The 17,376-nt window shown below is 39.4% G+C and overlaps 1 pseudogene; it reads right to left on the reverse strand.

The window, feature by feature from the left end:
• Positions 1-9,204: 9,204 nt before the first annotated feature.
• LOC147996292 (small nucleolar RNA U3) lies at positions 9,205-9,280 on the reverse strand (annotated as a pseudogene).
• Between the last annotated feature and the right edge of the window lie 8,096 nt (positions 9,281-17,376).

A 17,376-nucleotide genomic window follows, 5' to 3' on the forward strand; every position in this document is an offset into this window, starting at 1 on the left:
ACCCTTTGAACACACTACGATAAATACACGGTCATCCTTCATTTTCATTCAACCCAGCCCAACTGCCTGCCTCACTAAAACGGTACTGTTTTAGATTCAAAACTATCTAGGAAAATGGGACTTACTAGTCAGCTAGTGTTTGTCCCTCATTCACAATGAGGCAGGATGTTCTAAGCTCTGCTTGTGGATTTGATCGTTAAGTCCTCACAGCAACGCTATGCCTAAGTGCTGTGTTTGTTTCACGTCACAAACGAGGACACTAAGGGCAGAGCGGGTAGGACCTCAGGCAAGGTCTCACTGTAGGGTAAGAACTCCAGCCCAAGTCCTTTGGTGCCAGAGTCAGAGAATGTTTTTATAGGTAAGTGGTTTTATCTAGGAATGTTGAATTGAACACTAAAATGGGTGTATGATAAAGGCTAATTTCTTTACCTAAAATCCTAACCAGACGATGATCAAGAAGAGGGCATTACCATTTTGCAGATGGGCTTGTGAGAGGTGAAGAGAAGAGGAATTAGCCCTCAGAAGGGCAGATACAGGAGCAGGGTAAGGCAAAGCTGAGTCGCATGGGGAGGGAGACCAGCAGCACCGTGGCTTCTAGAGACTAGCCCAAAGGTAGGAGGGACAGCTAGGAGAAGCAAGAGCCATTGTCCTATACAACTCACTCATAAATTCTTTTCCTAAGAGGTAAATGCTCTGGTTCACAGCATGTATGCACTGTTACACTGGGTGTTTTGCCAATGTTCACTGTCCTGGGGGCACTAGAAACCAAAAAGAAAAAGAATTAGACCATCCTTATACTAAAAGATCTCACATTGTCCCACGTAGGACAAACTTATGTATGCAAAACTATGCATTATCACGTGTTCATTCAAAACATAGTATCTATCATCCCCCAGGCCTAGGAACAAAGCAGAATCCAGAGTTGCAAAGCTCCAAGAGCCAGGTGACAAGCAGAAACACACCCACCTACCTAAGGGAGCCAGGTATGTCTGTCTGTAAGGGCTTTGGGTGAAGGAGCCGAGTTGATACAGTTTAGCGATGTGCAGTCCCCCGAGGGCATTTCAGCTCTCTGTCTATGCAGATGCTGGTCTGGGAGATTAGAGCCAGCAATGCAGACTTTAAATAAAGTTCAAATACAGGAATTTTCAGTGTTTGAATATTGGCAGCAAATCTGAACTATATTTTTTTAATATCTTGCATCTTCACAAACCACAGATCTGCAAGCCACCACATTGTCCCCTAAAAATAATCACAACAGAAACTCTCCACTCACCTTTGCCCCATCCTGTCATTCTACATAAGTCCCTCCCCCCATCCAGAGGCCCCTCCTCAGCCAAGCCGTGTGCTCCACCCTCTTTCTCGCCCCATCTTTTACTCCTAGCCAGTCTGTCTGTTTCCTTCCAAAGAGCCTGATCCAAAGGCCTTCGCCACGGCCCCTATAAATCCTTCCTGGGTTTCATCATTGCAGTCTGCTCCATACCTGTTTTTCTCACTCAGACGAGAGGAAATAAAAAACTAATTTTACAGAACTCAATCCAGCTGGTTAAGGAGAAACAAACCCATATAATCCGTAGATTAGTCTTTCATAAGGTGGGGCTTGTGGCTTTTCATATGTGTTCCTCTTTTCCCACCAGCAAGTTTATTACCCCATGGAGCCAGATCTATTCTCCTCACAAAAATTTACGGTTATTTTGAGTTTTTAACTGTCCTCTTCCATACATCTAATCCCTTATTCCTTTGAAGTTGGGAAAGCCTGCACCAGACTCTCTCGTGGACTGGGATCCATTATGAGCTGTACAGTCAGCAATCGCGTGTAAGCAATCAGAAAATATAAATTGCATGTGCACACACACATATCCTGTGTGTATAAAACTTTCTAAGTGTTACTTCTACGAAGATCTGTTGGCAAAGATAACTTCTGTAGGTCTGTCATCCAACCTCAAAAGATGTTTTCATTTTTAGAAGAGCCCGGGCTTTTGTTGCAAAGATACGAGACATCATAAAAACGATTGGAGGTGACTGGCCAGTCTTTTGTTATATCTCTAAACATAAGACAAACAATAACGTAGAGGCTTTTTTTTCTTTTATTTTTTTTAAAAGAACTCAATATTAGTCACAGTAAGCCTGAACATATGGGAATAGGTGCGGGCTGGGAAGGGGGAGGGGAAAACCGCTCATAGTTTTTTTGAACCTTTAAAACTGGAAAAATATGTGTCCCTGCTTTCTGTATATGCACATAATGTAAAATTTCATCAACCACAATATTTTAAAAGACAGAAATCATGAGATATATCACATCTAAATGGAAATATCATCTAAGGAAGGCACCATTTATCAACATCACTTTGAAATGCGGTGGAGGATCTGATGGTATTATGTAGATCTCAAATATCTACGGGTGAATGAAATTGGGTAACCTTAGCAACCCCAGGTACATCCATGCAGCTATAAATCAAATGTCAGCACTCGGAGCTATGCACAAAATAAAGAAATAATTCTTTGAAATATTCATAACGCCATGCAGTGTATTATTTTGTAAGTCTGTCCCCATTATGCATTTTTGAATCTAACTAAAAAAAAAGATATAACATTTGCATAAATCACCACCCCCACCTATCCCACCCACCCATCAACCAACTGACATGCATACAAGCTTCTAGAAAGAGGCAAACCTGCTCTGTGGTCTAGTGGCCACAGCAAAAATCTGCTTCTCCTGTATGAGAAAGAAATTTTACACACAGGCAGCTAGTCTGACAGCAACCCCAAATGGTTTTATATTGATTATTCCATTAAAAAAATAACAACTAAATAAGACATGAGAATTTGGGTGAGAGTGTTGCGATGTGGGTACATTTTTGTATGCGTGAAAACGGGGTGTGTGCAATGGTTCACATTAAAACTGGAAGAGAATTGCTTCAAAAAAAAATATTCCCCTGGCAACAAGGAAATGCATGAGTCTTCTGATCCTGTCGATGTGAAATTGTGACTTGAGGCACAAAATAAACATTTCCGTTTCATTTTTACCTGAGATTGCTTTTTTTTTGATCATCTCACTTATTAGGAGAGATTTTTAGATATGTACTGTTATTAATAGCACTTTTTAAAAGTTCTGCCTCTGCCTTTTTACAGAACTTGTACCTCAGTGCCTTCACACCACAGCACCTGTGATGGGTTCCGCGTCCATGAGATGGTAAGAGCTGTGACACAGGACTCGGTGTGGTGATTCTAAGTCACACAGTGACATAACACTATTTTTCTTTAAGACCATGACACGCATAGTGATTTTGCTGTAAAAGTTTTACAAACACGGTCAACCTTAACTCCAACAGGGCCAAGCGATGTAATGGCTCAGACGCATTGAGGTGACTGCTGTAGAAAAGCTGCTCTTCCTGCACAATTAGTAGAATCGAGTGTCATTTTACAAATGAGGACTCTTCGTGTCTCACACACTGAGAGTAGCAGCCCCAAATGAGGAAGGCTTTTACACCAGGAATTAAAGAAGCCATTCGGAGGAGAAGCATCTCGTTTATCCTCAATCTATTAGTTTCCAAGTTGCCATACTCCTCACGCTGTATTAATTGTTCTGGACGATAGCACATGCTTCAATGAAAATAAATTACTTTATTTCTATTACGCCACTAATGGCTGTGCGACTTAATTTCATTAGCTCGGACCTGTTGAGAGAGGGTTCCGATTTCCATAGCAGGACGCACTTAAAATGAAAAGATCCTTTCGATTCTCAATTAACGGAATCATTCTCTTTCAACTGAAATGAATGTTATTGAAACCAATTAGCATAGACTGGAAAATCTCTCACTAATGAGGGGAGTGTGGGTTTGTAAACAGCAATGAAAAGATGAAATTAGAGGAGAGCCTCTTCTCATTGGCCTGAATAATTACATACTTAGTTGCCTAATTGTCTGGCGGAGAGCACCGCAGTGATAGTAACAGATTGCCACGTTCATTAGGCGGCAAAAGGCCACCTGCTGCTCGGCTTCATTTTCCTGCAGTCGATACACACGTGTTTATCCCTGGGGATTGATATTTGGACACAACACTAGCTGGGAGAAGCAAATGAGCTTGCCAATATGCTGCAATATTGTGTCCTTTATGCCAAGATACGGAAGCTTAATGTGTCAAATAGAATGAATAAAGCCAACAGTGATAACGAAGTTTATGAGGAGACTGACCTCCGAGCAGGCTGGGTGTAGAAGTATACACTGTGTCGAGTTCAGCCTCTCAGTACAGATGTTTTCTTCTGGCCTGAGCGGCTCCAAATTATATAGTACAAAAGATAAATTACAACGGTTAAGGCCTCGGCGATATCTTAGACAATGCTGTAATGAAAGCGTGCGATGTAGAATTGGAAACAAATGTTCAGTCCTCAAGGCAGAGCGGAGTGTGAGTGGAACTGCCTTGTTCCTATCGCCTCGTTGTGGACACATCAAAGAAAGGTCCCTTTGTTCCTCAGCTAGCCTCCCGCGAAACTCCCTTTATTTCTTCTTTGTTGGTCTACGCTTGTTTTCACGCATCCTCTGCTGGCCGAGGTCATCCGTTACATACCATCCGATGTTCCTCAACCACCCTGCAGGTTCACGCTCTGCGAGCTCGGACAGGGAAGCACAGACCGCTTGGGTTTTGTTTTGCGATGTTGACCTTTTGTGTACATCATCATGTTCATACCTGGCGATGTTGGAAGGGGCTTCAATAACTTAAGCCTTCCCCTAATAAAATGAGAATTTCCTTTTTTTAAAAAAAATGAGTTCAGGAAAGTTGGCAAGGGCCCCCTCTGCACTCACACAGCAGCACCTTGAGTGAGTCTGAGTAGAATGACGGAGTAATGAGGCACCTGGGCCAGCTGCATGCCAGAAACGCAAACCTTCAGCTCTCAAACTAAACGGGGTGTAGACAGGCCCACCTTCTGCTTTTCAAGTCTGCTTATATTAGTTTCCAACATTCAAAAACAGAAGATTTAACTTTAAGAGTCTCATACCCAGCTTTCCTGAGCCTTTCTGGGGACTTAAAACCACCAGGGATATCAGCAGCCATGAGCTTGCAGTTTGCTACAGTCCCCACCATTCCCTTTTCTACCCCCAACAGCCAGGTACAGGATCGCTTGCCGCTTATTACTACTGTTGTACTATATTTTTCTTTTTCATATAATATTTTACTTATTCTTCCAAGATTTCATACATATGTTCAATGTATTTCGATCATATTGGTCTCCCACTCCTCCAGTCCATCTCCTCTCAAATTTGACCCCTTTCCCCATGTTCATAAAAACTGTAATAATTCCTAAGACTAGTAATGGTTCCAAATGTAAGGAATTGCTCAAAAAATAATATATTTTCTGAGGGAATATTCATTATGGAGTTGAAGGTATGGCTTAGAAGTTAAGCACTTGTCTAATTTGTAAAAGGTCCTGGGTTGGATCTCAGCACCAAAACAACAACAACAAAAACAACAACAACAACAACAACATCACCCATGTTATAGCAGCCGGTTCCACTGGTTGATGTGCCCTACCCTGCTTCTGCAGGTCTTCCTGTTTGCTATTCTGAACACAGTCTTACCTCTTGCTTTCAAAAAAGACAAGGGTCATAATAACAAAGAGGAGGATGAGGATGAGGAGCAGGAGGAGGAGGAGGGGAGAGGAGGGGGAGGATAAAGAGAAAGGGGAAGAGAAGGAGGCAGAGGAGGAGGAAGAATCGAAAATCAGAGAGCCAAAAATAAGCAGGAAGTGGAATCCTAGGTCTCCATCAATAGTCTTCCTCTCTGCAAGACTACCTGTCATGCAACACAGAACACTGAGAATCCTAGCCTCCAGGCACATATTCAGATGCACACACTGACAATCACAAAAGAGACATAAGACACCTCAATGTGTGTATACAGCATCAATGGCTAGACTGTTCTACTAATTACCCACTATGGGCATCAGCAGAGGTTTGGAAGCTGGCAAAGGGGAAGGAATCAGCCAAGAGCTAACAGGGTAAATGAGGGCTTCCCAGACCCTTTTAATTTGAGAAAGGAATGAAAATTGAAATTTTGGCATCTGTTGAAACAGCGATCATCCTGGTGGAATCAAGAATCTCACAGAGGCTGCTTGCAGAAATCGACTGTCATGTGCATTTCAGTAAATGATGACATGAGGGAGCCAGGCATAGCGAAGCCGTCCTGTGGCAAATCCAAGTCCTGGATGAGGCCCGGGGCCTGCATAGAATCATCTAGAAGCCTATGATTTCTAGTCAGGGGTCCCAAATTTAATAATCCCTTCCAACCTATCAATCAATTAACACTTGCCGTGTGATTCCAGTATGGATGGACATGTGTCAGAGCTGGTAAAAATAAATAAAGAGAACAAGCTAGAGACAGTCCACAGGAGGGTTAGAGCCAAAGACACCCAGCCTCAGTTGTCTCACTCAGCTCCATATTGTTCCAAATTCTGTCAAGGTGCACTGAAAACTCTTCAAAATACAGTCAGTCCTTCAAAATACTTAATCACACTCCCCCCTCCAGATCTCTAATTCACGAATAGAGTGTTCATTCCCAACAAAAGTAAATGAAAAATGTAAAATGTTAGAGGCACATTTTCACTATCCTTCCTGTCATCTATTATGATGTTGCTGTCTGGCTTGCATCCCTGTAGCAGCCCGCATGCAGAGGCCCCTCCTCCCACAATTCCACCATTCCCTGGAGATGCTACTGAACCTTGATGTGGATGCAGATTTCCTCTTCCTGTGGAACCTCTCAGCACTTCTAGCCCATCCCCATTCCTTTGTGTAAGTCCCAGATATCTAAAAACACTCTCTACCTGAAACTCCCAGTGGCCACAGTAGACAGGTTCTCTGGTAATTAACTGTCAGTCTCCTTCCAGTCCTCCATTATGGTCTCTCCTGTCTCATCCTCAGCCCTCAAACAACCTGCTTGCAGAGGCCCCTCCTCCGACCTCACCTCTATTTGCTGGAGACTCCAACCGTTGGTACAGAAGCCCTGTCTTCTCTGTCTCTCCAGATTATTCATTGTTTTACTATCATCTATTTTCAGGAGCCCCTCTTCCTACCATACATCCAACCCCCTGGACGGCCTGCCTCTAGGTGTAGGCAGAATCCCTTTAAGTCTTTCCCAAAGGCCTCAGGGCTTTTGCTCCTAGCCTATCTCTATTTTTCTCTGCTACTTATCACTCTACAGAAGCATCCTGTACCAAGGAACACACAGTCGCCACACTTTCAAAAGCTCCAGAGAGGGAAACAGAACCCAAGGAATGGATTTCTAACTATGACAAGTCCACATATCAACATCTAGAATCACCTTAATCATCATGACTCCAGGGGCTTGGACACCAGAGCAAGAACACAAATGTTATCAACACAATATGCCTCCACCAGAACCTAGTAACCCTACTACAGTAGGTCCTAAGAAATTAATATAGCTGAAGTACAGGATACGGTCTTCAAAACAGCAAGCATGAATATGTTTAAGGATATGAATAGATTAATGGTGTCTGTGAAAACATAAACAATAGAATTAAGTGATGAAAACAATTCACGACATGAAGGTAGACTTTAACAAAGAAATGGAATCATTGAAGAAACCCCGGACAATAATAAGACTGGAAATGAAAAAATTAGGAAATCAAATTAAAAACCTCAGAGGTACTTCACCAACAGAGTACAAGACCTGGAAGAGAAAATCTTGTGTGCAATACAAGATAGAAGAAATGGATACCTTGTCCAAGAAAATGTTAAAAAATAATAATAATAATTCAAGCACAAACTATCCAGAAAATCTGAGACAACAAAAATATATGAATAATACAGATAGAATAAAAAGAAACATGGGTCAAAACCTCAGAAAATATTTTCAGCAAAGTCAGAGAAGAAATTTTCTCCCACCTAAAGAAGGAGGAATTGAACAAGGTACAAAAAGCATACAGAACACCAAAAAAGATAACAACTGACAAAAAATTCTCACAACACATAATAATTAAAATACTAAACATATAAAACAGCAAAGAAGATTAAAAGCTGCAAGGGGAAACAGTGGACTAACATATGACAGCAGATTCACTAGAATGCATTTGACTTCTCAGTGATGCCTCTGAAAGCCAGAACATCCTGAATCCATGTTCCACTAACTCTAAGAGACCACAAATGTCATCCCAGATAAATGCCCAACAAAATTATCAATTACAACAGACGGATAAAAGAAAACATTCCTGATGAACCAAATTTAAGAATTGTCTATTTACCAATTTAGCTTTACAGAGGACACTCGAAGGGAACTTCAGAGGTTAAACACACTCAAGAAAGCACAGGAAAAAAATAATCCCAGACCAGTAAATCAAAAGAGAAGTGAAAATTAACAGTAAAATACTATAATTTTTTTTAAAAGACTACTCATGATAACACTCATGATCTCACTTCCCCAATAACAAGATACAGACTAACAGTTTGTTTAGAAAACACTGTTTAACTTTTTGGAGAATCTAAGAAACACACGTAAGGTATCAGCCCTTGAAGAAGATAGGAAAAAAAAACAAAAGCCAAGCAAACAGACCCAAGAAGAAAGCAGGTATATCCATTTTAATATCTGATAAAATAGACTTTAAACCAAAATTAATCCAAAGAGATAAGATACTATGTACTCATCAAAGAAAAAAATTTCCTCCAGACAATTGCAATTTTAAACAATTATGCACCAAACACAAGGACATCCAAGTTTATATAAGAAACACTGTAACAGCTTCAATCACATATCATATTGGCCCTCACACAGTAATAGCAAATGGCTTTAATACCACTCTAACCAATATATAGGTCATTGAGACAAAAACTAAAGAGGATTTTTTTAAATTAAATAAGCCATAAATTAAATAGACCTAACAGACATTTATAGAACATTTCACCCAAACACTAAAGAATGTATCTTCTTCTCAGCAGCTCCTGGAACTTTTTCCAAAAATTGACCACATACATAGACAGAGAGCAAATCTCAACAGATATTTTTATTTAAAAACAAAAAGTGAAATTACACCCTGCATCTTGTCTGAGGACCGTGGACTAAAGCTGCATATCGAAAGCAACAGAAAGCTTACAAACTCATGGAAGCTGAGAAACTAACTGAAAAAAGAAGAAACAATCCAAGACAAAAGAAAATTGAAATCTTTTATAGTTGAATGAAATGAAAACACAACATACCCAAACTAGCGGTACTCTACATAGTCAGAGAAACTTCTCTTGTAACAAACTATAGAAATGATCCCTGAAACTACAGTCTTACCCAAACCATTGGGGAACAATGCAATGACAACAGTTCTAAGAGACAACTTCCAAAAGTTAAGGGCCTACATTTCTTAAAAATGGAAAGATCTCACATTAGCAACACAGTTGCACACTTCAAAACTCTAGAATAAGAAAAAGAAATATCAGTCCCAAAAATTAGACAGCAACAAATATTCCACACATGTCTGAAATCAATTAAAAAGAAAAAATACAAAAAAAAATCAATGAACCAAACGTTGGTTTTTTAAAAAAAAAAAATAAGAGTGATACCCTTAGCCAAATTAATTAAAATATCAAGAAAGAAGATCAAAATTAATAAAATTTGAGACAAAAGGGGGACACAACAACAGATACCAAGGAAATCCAGAAAGTCATAAGGACATACTTTAAAAATCTGTACTCCATCAAATTGGAAAACCAAAATAAATGGATTAATTTCTTGAAATATATGACTTACCAAAATTAACTAAAGACAAAATAAATAGTTTAAACAGACCCAAAGTACCTTCTAAAATCAGTAACTAAAGGTCTCCCAACAAAATAAAAGCCCAGGGCTGAATGGGTTCCGTGTAGAATTCTACCAGATCTTCAGAGAAGAATTAGTACCAATACTCCCCAAACTACTCAGGAAATTATAAACTGAAGGGACATTGCCTAATTCGTTTTATGAGGCCATAAATGCTGTGAACCTACCTGCACAAAGAAAATTAGAGCACAATATCCCTTATGAATGCAAAGGAATCACAATCAAATATTTGTAAACCAAATCCAAGAACTCATCAAAAAGTTTCTCTACGGTAGTCAAGAAGACTTCATCTCAGAAATGCAGAAATGGTTCAACATAAATCAATCAATCAATCAGATAATTGATGGAGATTAAAAGGATATAAATATGAAAGAAAGAAGTCATAGTATCTTTTCTTGCAGATGATATAATTTTATACCTAAGTGACTCTAAAAACTCCACCAGGAAATTTTATAGCTGATAAACACTTTCAGCAAAGTAGCAGGATGCAAAATAAATATACAATAATCAAATCTACAAATGATTAATGAACGTAGAAAGAAATCAGGGCAATGATGCCTTTCACAATAGCATCAAAAAATTAAATGTCTTGGAATGCAAGTGAAATACTTGAATAATAAAACCCTTAAAACATTAAAGAATAAAATTGAAGAATACATCAGAAGATGGAACTATCTCCCATTCTCATTGATTGGTAATATTAATATACTGAAAATGGCCACCTTGCCCAAAACAATCTAGAGAGTCAATGCAATCCCCATCAAAATTCCAACACAATTCTTTACACAAATTGAAATTTTTCAGCTGCATATGTATCTTAGGGTTTCTATTTCTGTGAAGAGACACCATGACCATGGCAACTCTCATGAAGGAAAGCATTTAATTGGGTCTGGATTACACTTTCAGGGATTTAGTCCATTATCATCATGGCAGGAAGCATGGCAATGTTCAGGCAGACGTGGTGAAGAAGAAGATGCTGAGAGTTCTATATCTGGGTGATCTCAGGGCAGCAGGAATAAACCATGAGCCATGGGCCTGGCTTGAGCATCTGAGACCTCAAAGCCTGCCCCCAGTGATATACTTCCTCCAATAAACCCATACCTTCGAATGCTAGGCCACACCCCCTACAGTGACATTCCTGTGAGCCTGTGGGGGCCATTTTTTTCAAACTACCACAATATAAACACACACACACACACATACACACACACACACACACACACACACACACACACAGGGATAGCTTAAACAACCTTGAAAATAAAATAACTACTAGGCATATAACCAATCTCCAACCTCAAGTTGTACTACAGAACTATAGTAATAAAAACAACATGATATTGGCATAAAGACAGACACATTTATCAACAGACTTGATTTGAAGACCAGACAGAAGTCTACACCTGATTCTTGACAAAGTCAAAAGTATACACTGAAAAAATTACATCAGCTTTCAAATATGGTATTAGTTAAACTGGATGGCTGTATGTATAAGAATGCAAATAGATCCACATCTTTCATCCTATTCAAAAGCTCTAATGGAACAAGAACTTCAGCATAAGACCAGATACCCTGAATCTGAGAGAAGAGAAAGTGATGAATGGCCTTGTACTCATTGGTACAGGAAGGACTAAATAGGACCTTATAACACTGAGAAGCTGCTGTATAGCAAAGGAAACCATAACTTAAAGCAGTAATTTACACAATGTGGAAAAATCTTTACCAATTGTACATCTAATGTGTGTGTGTGTATGTGTGTGTGTGTGTGTGTGTGTGTGTGTGTGTGTGTGTGAGAGAGAGAGAGAGAGAGAGAGAGAGAGAGAGAGAGAGAGAGAGAGAGAGAGAAGTACTAACTAAAACAAACAAAAACCTGGACATCAAGAAAACAACCCAATTTAAAAAATGGGTACAGAACTAAATAGGAAGTTCTCAAATGATGAAATATAAGTGCCCGAGAAACATATGGAATGTGCAATATTCTTAGTCATCAGAGAATTGCAAATTAAAACTGCTTGCATACAGGTAAATATGGCCAAGATCACTAAAGCAAATGACAGCTCATGCTGGTGAGGGTGTGGAGATTGGGGCCTAGGGGCTGGTGGGAGTGCAAACTTTTATAACCACTATGGTTCATCAGCAAGTCGAGAATAGGCCTACTGCAAGACCCAACTATACCACCCTAGGGTATACCTGTACTAGCTGGTTTAGTGGGTCAACTTGACACAAGCTAGACTTATCACAGAGAAAAGGAACCTGCCTTGAGGAAACGCCTCCATGAGACCTGGCTGTAAGGCATTTTCTCAATTAATGATCAAGGGGGATGGCCCAGTCCATTTTAGGTGGGACCACCTACAACGGTAATCCTGGGTTCTACAAGAAAGCAATCTGAACAAGCCAGGGGGAGCACTTGGGTAAACAGTACCCCTCCATGGCTTCTGCATCAGCTTCTGACACCAGGTTTCTACCTTGTGTGAGTTCCTGCCCTGACTTTCTTTGGTGATAAACAGCAATGTGGAAGTGTAAGCTGAATAAACCCTCTCTTCCCCAACTTGCTTCTTGATCATGATATTTTGTTCAGAAATAGAAACCCTGACAAAGACAATACCCAAAGGACACTACACCCTACTACAGAGATACTTGCTTATCCATGTTCACTACAGCTCATAATAGCCAGAAATTGGAAACAGTCTATATATCCATCAATAGATGAATGGATTTTGAAAATGTGGTGCGTTTATACAATGGAATATTATTCAGCTACTGAAAAACATGAAATCATTAATTTGTCAGGTAAGTGAATGGAGCTAGAAAAGAAATCATCCTGAGTGAAAGAACACAGACACAAAAAGGGAAAATATGTTGTTATATATTTTCTTATATGTTAGCTCTTAAATTGTTGATATGTATACAACTATCTATATTACCATAGAGATTAGGAATAAAATAAGGGGTTGGTGTGGGAGGAGAGAATCTCCCTAGTAGTGGGAAATAGAATATATTGTTGTGGGGAGATAGAAGGAGACTGGAGCAGGAGAATTAAATGGGGAGAGAACATGAAGCGGGATAAAGATGGAGAATACAAGGAGCAATGGCTAACACTAAGGACCATTCGAGAGGTCACTATGAAACCTACTACTGTAGAGGCCTCTAACATATACACATATGAGAAAGTAATTGAAATGGAATCACCAAATATTGGAAAATACAATGCTCTGACTAGATATCTTTTACAAGTGAAATATCCAGTGCCAAAAATAGGTTAAACCTAGTTAAGTCATTGACCAAAGGGATCCCATGAAAACCCCATACCTTCTAGGGTATTGTCAAGGCTCTTGGGTTGCTTACCATGAACTGAAGGTGCAGCCCTATTACTGAACACAAAACTTACATATCTCATCGAAAACAGAAAAGTCAGTCTAGTTCCTAACTAGAGACTTTACCTCTACTAATCTATTTACAATACTGGAAAGTACTCTGTACACTATCAGATGATAAAGGTAATCACCAACCCAGCTATAAATCCCTGAAATCTACAATGGTGACCTGCATGCAAAAATATCTTGAGGCAATAGTGGCATAAAAGTTGTAGGAGTAACCAAACACTCTATGATTGAATTAGGGTCTACTTCATAAAAAGAACCTATGCCTGACACTATACCAATAGTCAAGAACCTGGGAATAAATTGGCCATGGACCTATGGGAAAACCAAATACAATTTTTCTGCTAATGGAAAATAGAAAAAAGAAAAAGAATGTTCCTAATGACATTCTGCTATAACCAAAGACTAGCACCTTACTTGGTCATCATCAGAGAAGCTTCTTCTTATAGCAAATGAAAAATGCCACAGAGACCCACAATTGGACAATGTGCAGAGTAAGAGGCTTTGGAACACTCAGTTCTAAATGGGATGCCTTTATCAATCTGTTCGATTTAGGGCTCAGGGAACTGTGTAAAAGAGGAGGTGAAAAGACTGTAAGAGCATTGGGCTGGCTGACATCGAGGAAAGAGTGTCTTCCAGACACAGCAGGACTGGAGCACATATGAACTCAGAAGGCTGTGGCAGCATGCATAGGACCCTCATGGTTTCAAATCAGATGAGGTTCCATTCTGAAGGGTGGAAGTGGGCAGAAGCTCCTATCCCTAAACCGGAAGCTACCTCTACTAGCAAAGGAAAAAAATTTTTTTTTCCAATGAAGTCTCTCTGGTCATATCAACCACACTTAAAGCCTTAAGGCCCTATACCTAGCAGTAGATGGTCAAAACAGAACAAAATGTACTAAATGGAGCTTTGTAGACTTTTTTTATTATTTTTGTTTGTTTTTGTTTTTTTATTTTTGTTATTGTTGTTTGGGTTTGGGGGTGTTGGTCTTACTGGTCTTTTGATTTGGAGTTTTCATAGGTTTGCTTGTGTGTGTGTGTGTGTGTGTGTGTGTGTGTGTGTGTTCCATTTCTTGTGTTATTTCTTTCTTTTTTAAGTTGTTTTTTTAACTTATTTTCATGTTTCTTGCTTGTTTTCTTAAGAGAGACCAAAGTCCTGGCATTGGGTAGATTGTGAGGTGGGGAAGATCTTAGAGGGGAAACTGATCAGAATATATTGAAAGAATAAAATTATTTTCAATAAAAAACATACATATAAATTTTAGAGGCATCTTAGTCATCATTTATTTATTGTGGAAGTTACATATAGTTTTGGAAATCAGTAGCTACAGAGTTTTCAAAAGACTTGGTCCATTCACAATGTGCCTTTCACTCTGCCTTCTACTTGGGGATCAAGGTGTGAGCTCTCAAGGTTGGAAATGGCTCATAGTGAAGAGTTAATTTTCATTTCTTTGTTTACAAACAATACAAGTTCTTCTAGAGATTCTGAATTCAATTCCCAGCACCCACCCTTATGGTGGCTCACAACTAACTATAACTGTATATAATGGGACACAATGCCCTCTTCTGTGCAGATATACACTCAAACAAAACACATAAATAATCTTTGCTAATAATTAGATGTTTACCCTGTCCCACTTCTTTCTAAGTTTATGTAAGTATATATTTACCAAAACAATGAGACATATTCTTAAAAATAGTTGGTTTAAATGCATACATAGCCATATTGGCAGTATTCTGTCAACTGCACCAAAGCCCTACTTCAAAGTAGCTACAAATTCCCAACCGTTCCCAATTATTTTAAAATCCAATAAATAAAAACACATTTACACATATGTAGCATGCATATCAATTCATCTCCTTTAGCATAGACTTCCAAAGATTGATCTTCCAGCTCAAAAAGATCCCATAATTTGGATCTGACAGTGTCTCTCTCCCTCTGGACGTTAAAAAGGATATCATCAATTCTACCAGTTAACATGATTTGATTTGTTCTTCATTTTCATTTCTTTGTTTACAAACAGTGTTGAGCGTATTGGTTTTTGGTCATCCATTGCCTTCCTGAGTTGCCTCCGTAGGTCATTTGTGTAAGGAAGAGAGAGCCATCGCTATGCACTTGGCAGAGTTCCTTCTCTGCACAGTGGATCATCTGCAGCTGCACCTGTGAGGTTAATAATTGGTAACTTACCTGGGCTTATGCTCTACCTACTCCAACATTCTGAAACTTTAAATGCACCAATGTCCATCTGACGTGGCATTTGGCATCAATCATGTTGGCAAGCTTTCTCTATCCTGGGATTTCGTGAGTTACCTCTAGTTTTAAATGTGTTTTCTCAGTTTTGCCTTTTAATATTTTTAATCCACATGGCATTCATTTTGCATGAAATATTAGGAATGAATATAGCTTTTTTCAATGGATATGTCAGGTTTCTCAATTCTGTGTTTAATAATGCCATAATATCCATTTTATTATATTATGAGATATTCTTGAGTCTGCTCCTAAAGCTCCAAGCTTGTCTGGTTTTATGTTTATGGCTGTACCAAGACTATTCAGTTCTAATTTATTGACTCACTAAACTTGTAGAGATTCTTGGTTAGTCCTGGTGCTGTGATAAGATCTTTTTCTAGCTATTTCAGTGTGATGGGGTTTTTTTTTCTCAAATGAATTTCAGACGAATGTTTCAATATTCTGCTTTAGAAGAAGAGAGAAGAAACTCCCTTAAGGTTTGGGAATGGAATGAGCAGGTTAGTCTAAGGGTATAAAGTCACAGAATCGGTATTGTCTATACAAGACATAATCAAGGCAGTCAACATTCCAGCCGGGATGGAGGGAGGGCTGCCGAGGCTCCACCCCTTACTGGATAGCTATTGGCAATTCGTGTCTGGTGAAGTTTCTTCAGGTGTATGGTCCTTATGAACTCATGAGTTGGTCGTTCATGCTCCAGTGATTGGCCCTGCAATTATGTACAGATAGGTAGTACTAACAAGACTCCAAGAGGAACTGGAGGCTGAATGTGACCAAATTATATTTCATGTATTAAATTTTCAAAGTATAATTTTTTAAAAGAATAACAAGGTCCTTTGCTTTTGATTTTGCCTCAGTCCTAGAGATTAACCCAGGGCCCCATGCATATGAGTGAGCACTCTATCAGCAGTGACATTTTTTTCAGAATCGTTTTAAAATTAAAGTTCATATAGGCCAGGAAAAAAAATGAAATCTGAAAGACAAAACAAAAGAACTATATATTTTCTGAGATATTTTAATGAGTTGAGGGAATTTAAATTCCTTCAAATTAGTTTTATAAATAATTTTAGGTAAGAAACATGAAGTACAAAGGGGATATTGTGGTCGTCTTGTCACAGAAAATGAGGAAGATAGGGAAGAAGAGAGCCACCTCTGCCTCTGCCACCATTGTCATTGCTGAGTGCTCACCACCAAACAGGCGCTAAGCGACTTACCCCACTGTCTCCTATTTCCCTATAATTTGAAGAGAGTGCCTATTCCTTTTACATTCAATATGGCCAGCAATAATTTATGGGCAGGCATCTGGGTGGGCTGACTTTACTGAGGGGTTCAAGTCAAACTTGTTTTGGGGTAGAAAATCCATTCACTATATCTGGGGGTTTAAAGTAACTTAAGCAGAATTGCTGTGTTTTGTAATCCTACTTAACCGATTTGACAGGGATAATGTCTGAGAGAGAATGAGAAAGTGGTCTCATATATTGAGCATATACGCCAAGTAGTTATTTCTCCATTCTTTTAGTTAAATGGAGTATGAATGGAAGTGTAAAGGGACAAGACAACAGCCAATCCATCCTTAACTCTGTATGTTACACACACTCGCGCGCACGCGCGCGCACACACACACACACACACAGAGAGAGAGAGAGAGAGAGAGAGAGAGGCATGCATGCACACACGCACATCTACATCTACGTCCATTTCTATGTACCGTATTATCTATTATATCATATGTATTCTAGTTAGCCACAGGAAGGGAGCAAGCTACAGTGTTGACCCTAGTGTGTGCCCAGGTGCTACTGGAGGAGGCTAGAAACAGGCAACCTACAGGAAAGGGCAAGCTTTGTCCCACTTCATCATCCCAATACAGTGAAAGGATTTGAACATCAAAGTATGGACCTCACCAAGACGCTTTACTAGCAGTGTGACAACTGCCCAGCCCTAG

This window comes from Rattus norvegicus, chromosome 2 (assembly GCF_021556685.1).
Source record: "Rattus norvegicus strain SHRSP/BbbUtx chromosome 2, alternate assembly SHRSP_T2T, whole genome shotgun sequence".
Taxonomy (NCBI): Eukaryota; Metazoa; Chordata; class Mammalia; order Rodentia; family Muridae; genus Rattus; species Rattus norvegicus.